Genomic DNA, 12334 nt, shown 5'->3' on the forward strand with positions numbered 1-12334 from the left:
TATTTTTTTTTAGAACAATTGCAAAAGAAAAATAAGAATAGATGTGAGCTGCAAAAATCAAAACAGAGGTTCTCTCAGTAATGTTACCTTCTGCAAAACAGTTTCAGAAGAAAAGAAATATTTATGTTAAATCAAATATATTTTTAACCTTCTAAATTATGTATTTTTACAAGGCATAACAGGGAAGCACAGTATTTTCTTCCTTACTCTTGACAAGATAAAAAGACACAACTAACCCAAGTTTAATATTACAGTCCTCTCTTTCAACTTATGTTTCCCAAAATGATATTTCGCTGTTAAAAATTCATCTGATAATGCTGATGCTTTGCCCTTATCAAACAACATGTTGGGATTTAACACAGCTGAAAGATTTTCCCTTGCTGTTATCCCTGGCTATTTTTATTGTAATAACCAAATGAAAGAACATATGTATAATGAATATATGGCACAAGTTTTCCCCCAGCCTCAAGAAGTGCAAAACACAGCATTTTATGAGGATTTTTTTTTAGGTTCTCCATTTTTGTTCCAAAGTCTTGAAATTACTTCATAAATTATATGCATTTTTCCCAACTTTGCTGTTGACACACACCAGGAAAAAGCAGTAGGACAAGGTTAAGGAGTAGTTTTCCACAGGACCTGGTAACTTGAGCCTGTCTAATGGCAGAAACAAAGTGATGAGTGGACTGAAATTTCTAGAACCCAGCATGGAGTTTCTGCAGCACACAGCAGCTGTTCCAGTGCAATTTATGCTTGGCTTCTACCAACTGCTGCTCCTCACAAAGGGACTGCAGTAAATCAGCACCTCCAAAGCAGCCAATTTGCACCAGAGGGGAAAGACAGTCTCAACATTTCTGTATTGTTAACGCTCTGCTATAATGAGCTGCATAAAGAAAGATAAAGGCATCAACTACATTTTGGGCTGATTTGCAAAGAATAAATCATCTCGTATCAGCTGGACCAGTCTCAACAGAGCACAGCAAAGCACAGCACCACCTAGCCACAGCTCCTCAGCAGCTTTCCATCAACCAACACCTATTTGAAGTCTTTTTAAGTTATTCATTAGGGTTTGATAACTGTTGTCTATCCCAGGCAAAGAGCAGGTCCCAGAAATGATGTGGTGCTGTCACACTGCTTCTCACCTCTGCTGTTCACCTGGGCTGGCCAGTGCTAGATCACAGTGACATACGGACCATGCCTGACATTTATCTCCTGGAAATCAATATGGATGGTATTAAGAACCTATCCAGAATGGCATAATAACGTGCAGAGCAACTCAGGAGATTGAAGAATAAAAGGAAGATATGTGGGGGTCAGAGCTGGGTATCAGAGCTGGGCCACCCAGAGGTCAAGCAGATCCCTTGCCCAAATGAGCCCCGAAATGAAAATTCACAAGCACAGTTCAAACACAACAAAGTAAGCAGAGGAATTGTGACATGGGGATTTCAACAAAAAACCTGCCAGGACCCTATTTCTTTTCAGCTGTTAATGCTTCAAGGTGTGGAAATAATTGAGAAATTTTATGTCATATTGTTTAAATATAAAATCTGGATTGTTCACAAAAATTTGTAAAATTACAGAGCAGAAGAAAGTAATATTTGCTTTAAGACCAAACAGCTGGAAGAAACAAATCCCTAAATTTTATTGTATTGATTTTGCTTATTGAGTTCATCAAGATCCTTTAGCATTTTCTAAAGGAAAAAAAACACTACTTGCAGCTGAGTACTGGGTTTGGAAGCACGAGTTTTGCTTTTGTTCTGTCAATATATTTCTGAGAAGCTCTAAGAGAGCGTGCCTGCAGGTGCAGATTTTGCAAGCAAACAAAATAAACATTTTCAAGTGTTTTTCAGAAGCTGACCTGGGAATCCTAATGGTGAGAACACATTCAAGGTATAAAGTTATCCCCCACATTAACAGCTTTGAAATATTCTCCACTATCAATTTGGGAAAAAAAAATCCTGACAGTGTATACAACAGCAACATGAAATTTCCTGTGGAAGGCATTACTCTCCTATTTGTCATCCAGCATTCAGAAGAAACCTCTTTGGGTTTTGCTTTTTATGAAGAATAGGAAAGAGCTTGTCATACTAGCACAGTGGAGAAAACACAAATGGATATCAGATTGTTCCTTTAATGCAAAGGATGAGCAGGTAGTCATGCAATATTTATCACTGAAGGGCAGAGGAAGCAATCAATAATGGTTTCCCATGTGGGCCATTTTTCTCATCACTTTATAGAACAAATCCAGGTCTCTGAATATGTGAAGCATGGAAAAAACTCACCCCTGCAGCCAAGGCCATTGTTAAGACTCCTCTGCTTCTACTGCCCTGCTTTGCAGCCTGAACTCTTGCACTGGTTTCTGTTTTGCCTAGCAGGTATCTTTTACCCTGAAGCAGAGCCATATACAGGCTTCTGAATTTCACCAGTGAAAAGGCTTATGTAGAAAAAGGTATCAATGCTCAATAGCTTGGATTAAAAAAGAAAAACAAACCCAAACAAACAAAAAATCCCACCTAAACCATGACCTGCAAGTTGGGAATAGTCAGTCTTTCTTGCCTACATTAATCTCCTTACCTGCTACTTCTCATTTTTTGCCTACTTCCCTTTGTCCTCAAATCCAGGTAGAGTTATTCCTGGTGCTAACAAAATTCACCAGCTTCACTTAATCACTTATTCCAAATTTAAAACAGGGGGAAGGAAGATCTAGGAAAGGAGACGAAAACACCCAAACGGGGACAATAAGAGGTAATTATCCTTCTTATTCATTAATGATTGGGATCCTTAAAGAACTGGAATTGATTTGTATGGGTTTCATAGCACGCACCGTACTTAAAAAAAAAAAAAATCATAAAAAGAAGTTATGGCACATTTTGAACTTAAGTCTTAATGATAATTCATTAATAAAAATGCCATCTAGGAGCAATTCATTATTTGAGAACTACAGGAAAGGAGAGATACATCCAGGTTCCCGCAGTTCAACAAACAGTTGCTCTCACCCTCAGGATGTGTATCAAACCAAACCCACAGGTTTCAGAGTTTAGCAAAATCTCTAGCTTTTCTTAATAATGAAAAACAACATTTGGCAAAATGTCGTAAGTTTTCTTTATACTGCTGTTTTGAGGATTACAACAATAGAGGTATTTTCTTGAAATGTCAATTTAATTAATTTCACAGTTCTTCTCATACTTTCCCTTATTGCCAGCAGCCTTTGCAGTTGAACAAACACAGAACTCCTAGAACAGAAAAAGTGTTAATTTTTCTAGTTTTTAAAGAAGCAAGGGAGCAAACTTTCATTTCAAATGCTTAAAAGAAAGACTGGCATTATTTTTCACTCACATGCATGAGCCTAATCTAGTTTGATCAGAGCTCTAGAAATTTTCAAGTCTGAACAATACTTCTAACACCTTGACTCGATAAGGATCTTCCTGTCAGCATTTTCTTTTGTTTGCAAGGTCAAGGTGAGGACAAAGCCCGTTTCCCTGAACCTGCTTTCCTTTCCTGTGATTAAATGCAACACTACTCAGCAAGAAAGTGGAGTGGAAAAGAGCAGATACCCGGCCACATATCACTACACAGCCCTTGCAGGAGGCAGGCAATGACCAGCAGTCACCCCTCCAAAGTGACCACCCTGAGCTTTGATTCTGCTGCTCCAGAGCCCATGGGACTCAAAACCCACCCCATCACTCCTGAGCAAACCCTCTTCCTCCTTATTGCACCTCCAACACACCACAGAAAAAACCCAGCCTGCAGTCTGGTAACAACTGGAATTATCTTTAGCACAGTAAGCTGAAGTCATTATTTATTTATTCCCTGGTAGTGTAGGTGGATAATTAGCATGTAATTTGAGGTTTCCTAGGCATGACAGCCTGCTCTGATAGCTGCCCCTGGTCCTGATTAAATCTCTGTCTTGAATCCCCCAGCAGCACCTCATGTGAGAAAATTCCAGGCTCTGCCAATATCAGGTTGTTGTCTCAAAGTTTGAAACCCTCAGGAATATTTGGGGAGAGGGAAGAATTTTAGGAAGAATTTTATTTTATTTTATGAAGATTTCTGTGACTAAACGTTGCTTGGCATCCAAAGAACCTGTAAGAACACAGATGTCCCTACAGGGGAATGAAAGGGATATTACACCTGAGACTTTAAAATAGCATTTGGAACAGAGACATGCACAGGTTTTGGAAAGAAAAACAAATATATCTGCATGCTAGAAAAGGAAAAGCCAATTCAGTGCATGAAGTGTATTAAGACTGCTCTAGCCCATGCCCCATGGAGAATACACAAGAGCTGCTATGATGAACCCAGTCTGTGCCCACATGTTCTGCCTCCTGCACCTCAGTGCCCAGCTTCCCAAGCGCCCTGAGCTGAGCAGAGGCCATTGTCTGGCTCTGTGGTGCCAGCTCTGTCTCCAGGGATGGACAGGCTGTGCAGGATCCTCCAGCTTTCCCAGCGAGCAGCTCAGAGCATCCCTGAGCCTCCTCACAGACAGCACTCATTAATGCTGCCCCTTTTGGGGTGTATGTGGGACTGTTCCTCCAGCCCCTCAGGAAAAGACCTATATCCCATCCCTCTGAGGTCTGAGGCAGCTGGGAGCTCATATATCCCATTCCCCTAAGGTCTGAGGTGGCTGGGAGCTCCTGCTCTCCTGGCCCTCCTCCAGAAGTCTCCCGGTGGGATCTGTTCCAGGCCTCCATCCCCACAGGCGGCAGACATCAGGGAGGGCAGCTGTGCCACACCAAGCTCCCCCTCACAGGGACACAGTGACAGTGGCTGTGTCCCGGCTAAGGGCTGCTCCCAGGCAGCACACGGCCCCTTCATCGGGAGGAGAAGGCCTTGGCAGCCTCTTCTTGGGGCCTGGTCACTGAGGGCTTGTGCTGCGCCAGTGGGGTTCCAGCCATGCCCCCAGACTTGTGGCATGGCCCTGTGTGTCCTACCCCAGCAGGGTGGCTGTTGTGCCTGGGGTTAATGAGGTGTCACCTTTGCAGATGGTGGCAGGGCCGGTTTCTGCCCGCGGCGCCCGGATTTGTTCACTCCTCGTGAGATCGGCAGGTTTTCTACGCAGTGCTGGGAAAGGTCGCGGCTCTCTGGAGTCTGCAGTCCCCTTCATCCCTGAGTCACTAAATGCCACTTAGCTGAGCAGCCTCGGGCAACAAATTAAAGCCTGTGGGATAAAATGGACCATCATCTCAGATGCAAGGAGTGGGGGTTCTGTGCAGATATTTATTTAAGGCTTTTCTGCTCCCATAGAGCCCTTACTGATTCATTCTCCATGCTGCTTCTCCTCTCCTGTTCCCATTTTTTTACTGATGGCGCTCTGCCATGAGCCCTCCTGAGTGCCAGGTGATGACCATTCAAGGAGAGGGAGAACTGACCCCTGTTTCATGCTCAAAACAAGGAAGAAAAGAGGTGTCTTGCCACTGCACATGCCATTAGGCTCCAGAGGAGATTACTACTACTTTTTTAAAATTCACAATCTCTTCAGAGTGTATTTGGACATGTGCAGAAGTGGTTGAGGAGGGTAGCTGTGTTATTTATCTGAGATCTCCCAGGTCTCACCCACAGGCCTTTCCTAAGCATCCTCACAGCACAGGAGATGCAGGACAGCTGTTCTCACCTTCTCTGTGTCCCAATCTTGCTGATACAGGGACCAAAGAGCTTACCTTGGGTGCCACCAAGGGACAGAGGGATTCTGGCAAGTACATTTCCTAAATCCCTCTGTGGATATAGATTTGATAAAGGCATCCTTGACAAAGATTGGCTTCTGGAGGCCAGTCCAACACCTCAATCTATAGATGTTGAATAGATGTCACCCCAAACTCCCATCCCAAAATACTACCTCTCAACATCTTAATAAACACACTTTTTTTCTTTCCTTGGACTGACCCCTTACTACATTTCAGGGGCTAGCTTGCAGAGGACAGGTTCATTTGCTAATACATGAATCATTATTGCTTTGAGCCTCTGAGCTAGCATTTTTATGAGCATATTTCAAAATGTATTTGATTGCTGTTAGAAATCATTTCAGTTCATGCTCGACAACCAGGCCAACCTAAGCCAATATGCTCTGCCTGGCACTATGGAAGGATGTTGTGAGAATTTAATTACTAACTGCAAGTTACTGTGCATATGGCAGATTTTAAATGTACTGTTTTTTGGTTGGGTTTTTTTTCCCTCCAAGATAAAACCACCCAGTTGTTTAACTCCAGCTTATTAAGAGTTCTATCCAGCATTTCTGATAAAATTGTTTCAGATTGTACATCCTACAGAGAACAGCATGCTGCCTTTTCCTATCCATGAGCTGCTTGCAGGCCATAAATGCCATCCAAGCCAAAGAGAGTCCTCTTTGCCCTTCTGTAAGCTTGAGCTGAACGTTAGAGATTAGATTTACTTCATCGCCTTCATGTAAGAAAGCTTTTGGAAAAACATTTGTTTTATGTGATAAGGTACAACAAAATATCGCTAGACCAGAACTTCTTAGTTCTGGCAGCAAGAGACTCACCTTGGGGCATGAAGGGAGGGAGGGATGCATGGTGGAGGTGTAGACTGTAAAAACACATTTAAAATAGTTTTTGCTTGTCATCTTTTCCACTATTATGATGGTGCTGATGCTCTTTTACTGTTTGGCCTCTGTGTGACATAAAAGCTCTGTGATAAATGTCACACCGATATTTATACACTGAGTAAGTCAGAACCTTATCTTGAATCAGATTTCATCAGCACATTAACAAGAGGAGGAGAAGGAGGAGTTTTCAGAATGTCTCTTATTAATATATGGATGATATGTATACATGGCACATTAAACCCACAGGTTTTCATGAAGTCCTCAGGCCTGGCACAAATTAACTGATTAGGAGCCTCATTTTTCTAAGCAGCCAGCATTTTTCTACTTGAGCTGAATCTTCAGCTGGTGTATGAAAGAAAAATTCTGTGAGATGTGATGATGCTGTGTGCACTTGTCTCAGACTAAATTTATCATCCATGCATTTATGAATGCATTTCAAAGGAAAAGAAAGAAAGACAACCTAAAGGTTCACTGTTTTGACTTGTGCTCAGGCGAAGAACTTAAAAATTTACTTCAAAACCATTAGAACTGTAAGGTCTTGAATAGGTTTAATAGTTACACAGAGTCATAAAGAAGGAGAAAAGCCTTGTGTCACCCTGGCCTGATGGCTGGCAAAAAGGGTCTCTGATTCAGACTTAAGAAAGGCGATTTGGCTCCAGGATCAAAACATGAAGCAGGCTTCTAAGAGATGAAAAGTGTTGTGACTTTTTTTCCAATAAGGCTGAACACAACACAAATCCCTCACTGCCCCTCAGGAGCCCACTGAAGCTTTGAACTTCATTTCTTTTCAGAAAAAGAAGGCATAATGCAGTATCCTGGGCCTCAGTATTATGATAGCTTGAGACTGTGAGGAAAAAAACATGGCTTGGACATGCTAGGATGTATTCTCAGTATTTTAAACAAAAACTCCAACAGGGTTATCATTCCAATGTACCCTTCCAAAGAAAAAGGAAAAACATTTTCAAAATACCTGTGTCACTTTAATGAGCCTACACTCTGCTCTCTAGAGTGACTCAAAATGACTTACACCATCTAAAAAGAGAAAAAGTGGAGAAAAAGTTATTTATGTTCAGATTCACAAAAATATTTAACTACTTACTTGTGGTGAGTTGGACCTCAGCTGATCTGCTGGACTTGCATTTGTATCCTGGATGCAGATTATAATCTCATAACTCTCCCTTTGACCAGCAAAACCAGAACATCCAGCATCTGTCTAGCCTTGACCTCCTCTGCAGGGTGAGAGTGGCCAGGTCACCACCTCACCCAGAATCATCCTGAGAAGCCCCAACATCTTGCTAATTGCTTTTTAATATAAAACAATCAGCTTTGCAATGAAAATAGCAGTTTCTTCAGTTTAAACACATCATTTTGGTGTTTAATTTCCTCATTTTTGATGATAGGTGGCACCAGTTTCTGCTCAGAATGCCAGTGCTTGAAGTACATGAAGAATTTCAATAGGTTTTGGCAAATGTTTCACTGCTAACACACCACAGCACTGACCTGTGTGTTTTGGAGCTCTGTCAACAGATTAGGCAGATTTCACTGTAATAAACCACAAAAGCAGAAAAATCTTTCCTGAATCCTGATTATAATCTCTTTATTTAAGCTTGGTTATTTGTGTAAAGAACCCAAGGCCTTATCGCCAGGTGAATTGCTGTGTGTCAGTTCATGCTTTCCAGGTTGGACAGTGCAGCTCAGTCTTTCCTTAACCCCCACTTTTCCAGTTCAAGGGAATCCTGATGTGCCTTGTCCTTCCCTTCCCATCCCACTACTGTAACTCTGAGTTCCTCAAGAACTTTTTCTGCCAGCTGGGCCCACCCAAAGAATCATCTTACAGGTTGTCAGCAAGACAGAGGCCACTAGGAAGCTCTGCTAGGCTTTTCTAAAATATATAATGTTGTACAATGAATGTCACATCACTTTGCTGGTTGCAGCCTTACCCCTAAGTTCTGTAAATGACAGAATTTTGTTAGTTAGAAGGCTGGTTTTTTCCAGTACAGGTCATCGACATCAGTAACACACCAGAAAGAAGATCTGCATTAGGAATAATTGTTGATAGAAAAATACAAAGCCTGAAAGGAAAATTGTAGGATATAGTTAAGCAGTAAAAGTGAGCTTATGATAAGAAGAATGAAGTGCAGAAAGACCTTGCTCTAAATTTGCATGAGTTTTGTCTACTGGTTTTTAGGATTATAGTTAGACACTGAAATAAACTCTTGGATTAATTCACAGGTTAGGAATGCTTCACAAATTCTAGCATAAAGAAAGGGGGTTTTGTTTGTTTGCTTGCTTTAGCCTCAACATTACAGAAAAATATTGCTTCAACATTTCAGAAAAATACCCCTGCCCTTGTTTCCCTGCTTTCACGTCCAGTAATGAGTCAGGATGCAAAGGCAAGTCGAACCAGTAAAGGTGCTCAACTACATGACAGTAACAACAGACAGCCAAAACAAAACAATGACCAAGCCACAATAGGCTGAAAAATCATTATCACTGCCACTCAATGCTCAGTTACAGGCACATATTAATGATTCACAGTCGATTCATAAAGATTTATTGAACCAAAATGGTGGCAACATCCACAGAATACATTCTTCACCGTGAAAAATCTGATGCTTAGGATAACTTCTGCAGTACAAATGTTGTCAGATGCACAACTGCTGACAAAATATTTATACAAACCTAATTTTGCTGGGTATTATCCACAAAACATTCATTCTAGCAAGCATATGGTACCTTTAAAGGTGATGTTTCTTCATCCAAGAAATGCTGGCTTGATTACAATAGGTAGTTGGGTCTACAGAATGCCTTGGCTTGAAACAGAGCAGCGTTTCTACACAGAGTCCTCAGCATGGAGTTGCAAAGAAATGCGAAAGAATGCAAACACAGATCCTGGGGATGAAGCTAAATTTGCCAAGGCTGTATCAGGCCATTCCTTCTGAGGCTGGTGGTATTGTCACCGACCTGAAGACTACAGCCAACCCTACCTCCTCTGGGAAAACCAGGGAATCGGTAGCTGCTCTTCCACTTAGGCAGTCACTGTCCTTGCAGAAATTGGGAAGAAAAAACTTGGGCACTCAGGTCTCACCCAGCTGATTCAGCTGGACCAGAGGGGTGTAAGAGAGTCAGGAACATGGCCATGTCCCTCCCTGGTCACTCGGCTCTAACCCTATGTGCCCCACAGCCTCTTCCCCACAGGAGCCGCAGGGCAGGGAAGAATGAAGGAAAGGCTTGGATCCTTTCTCAGATGCTCTGTTCTCCTTGATCACAAATTGCAAACTTTGTCATACACACTGCAGAAACAGCCTGGCTGAGATCCAAAATCAATGTTGAAACCAGCAATGTATGTTTTATCCCACCGAGCACCTCAGGAACCCGATGGGTTCTCACCCTGCTATCACCCAGCACAAGAGATGACACAGAGCATCTGCTTGTACAGTTACAAAGTTGTTTGCTGGTGACACAAAAAAAGCACGACAGTCAGTTCAGAAATGTATTTTAAAACAGGATGACAGAGGTCAAACTAAGAAGGGTGTTAAAAAAGAGTTGGCAGCAGTTATTCACAGCTTTTCACCAGAAGAGAACTACGGGGCATCCTATGGATGGATGGAGAGGCTGTGGTACTGACTCGCAGCAATAGTGCTGTTTATTACAGCAGGATGTTGTGAGATCCAGAGCTCTGAGTGGATTGGATACATACAATCCCACTGTCCTCATTAAATCTAATGGTTGGACTGGTGTGTAGAGCCTCTGGCTTGGGAGGGCCTTACCCTGAGAAACTAGGGGGAGATATATGGTGAAAGGATCATTCTACATTATCCCTTGTGTCCTATTGCATTCTTCTAAACACCAGTTATTGACTGTTTTCAGTGATGAGATGCTGGGTTATATAGATGACAGTATTCTGTACTGTTACCAATCCAGTTTTGGATGTGCACCCTCAGGGCCAAGCCTTTTACGACTGTGTGGTGACTACCTTTCAGAACACATTACGTGCAATTTAAATTTTAAAATGCCCATATGCTTTGTTATTCTAGTTTTCCTTTGTGTGAATCTTTGAATTTTAATACACGTTCCCAAATGTACAACGATAAAACATGCTGCTCATGTCAGCAGTAAAATGCATAGTAATTTATTAACTTTTCCAGTGTGAATACAAATTGATTTGATGAAGTGCCACATAATGAAAAATTATTTGCAGTCACAACTTGTATTCTAGTTGCTGCAATTCTTTTTTAATTAAACATTACAAAAAGTTTGGAAACTGCACAACACTTGTTGATGGCCAGTAGGAAACTCTAATACTATGAAAAGTAATCCATGCTTCTACATGTCTGAAGAAACTTTTGATTCAGAAATTATGTTTTTCAAAAGCAGGTTGCCATATATTGTTCACTGGGTATTTGTAAGCATTCTTGGCCAAAACCCATTGGTTTTATTTAGGACAACCCCTGAACTCAATAACTTCTAGTTACGTGTCATTAATGCTTTTGTAATAGAAGTCACTGTATTTTGTGAAGCCATTCTGAAATCCATGATAATGTACTAAAGAGGTCACTGTAGTTTGGAATTCTTTCCAAATAGAATTTTTGAGTATTAAGTTTACTGTGGTGGCATCCAGATCCAGAGACATGTGAAGACCTGATCATTCCTTGGTTTCTGTCCAGCCTCTTAGCTAGATCTTCTAATTTGCAATACCATATTTTATCTGTGGTATGACCTCTACCATTGACTTGGATCAGCACTAAGAAGCAGGCAGTCAAAATAGCAGCTGGCAAAAATAGAACATCATTGTTAGAAACACCTTCAATCAAGTGAATTCTGGTAGTTGTTCTTCCTCTCAAAGCATCTCCTGAAAAACCAAAGGTATTTGTGTCCTAATTGAATAATAATATGCCAAATTCCCTCTGAACTACAACTTCTATTGCAGTTCTTCTTATAGCCCAGCTCCCTGGATCTCAAAACAGACCATAATGCACTTTTGTATGGCTGTTAATGAACCATTTCAAATGAATACTGGATACTGAAGGAATTACATGCTGTGTAATTGATCTAAAGAACAGATTAGGACTGGTGCTATTTCATTAAATCTTATTAGCTCTGGCTTAAGTACTTAAAATTGCAGCTGTCCTGTGTCAGATAGATTACACCCCTTGTCACATGGCAAGTGAGGTTTTCATCTACTAGATCAGAGTTTTTAAAAAGGAATAGGCTGATGTAAAGGAATATAAATGAAGGACTGTGAAGGCTTCATCTTCAGACACATTGAGCCCCCAGTTATTCATTCAACTGAGGGAAATACTTCAACACTTTCAAAATATGTATGAAGACCTGTTGTTTCCATATTTTGGTCTTAGATCACTTCTATGGAACCTGAGTTTGGCTTTTTTGATGTGGAACAGCCCTGAAGAGTTCTGGTGGGTGAACACAACAGAGATCTTATATGATTGCAGGGGAATCCAGTGGGTCCTTCCAAAACACCAACTGTTTCTCTTGGTTCCCTCCCACTGGAGCTTAGCATGCCTCAGGAATCAGCAAGCCAGTAAGGATAGAGGACTGTTCTGGCTAAGGAACAAACAGATTCAACCAAAGCAAAATTAAATTCAGCTTGGAAAACACATTGTAGCTCTCAAAGGAGAAAGGGCTTTTTATTACCATGGGACTCAAGCTAATTTTTAGGGACCCTGACACGCTTTAAAAAGTACATTTTTCCTGCCTTGCCTTTGACAACAGTGTGCTAGACTTGATAGTCTTTCTTACCTTCTGTTCTTTTGTCCT

The sequence above is a fragment of the Coloeus monedula genome (assembly GCF_965178545.1).
Source record: "Coloeus monedula genome assembly, chromosome: 18".
NCBI classification, from domain to species: Eukaryota; Metazoa; Chordata; class Aves; order Passeriformes; family Corvidae; genus Coloeus; species Coloeus monedula.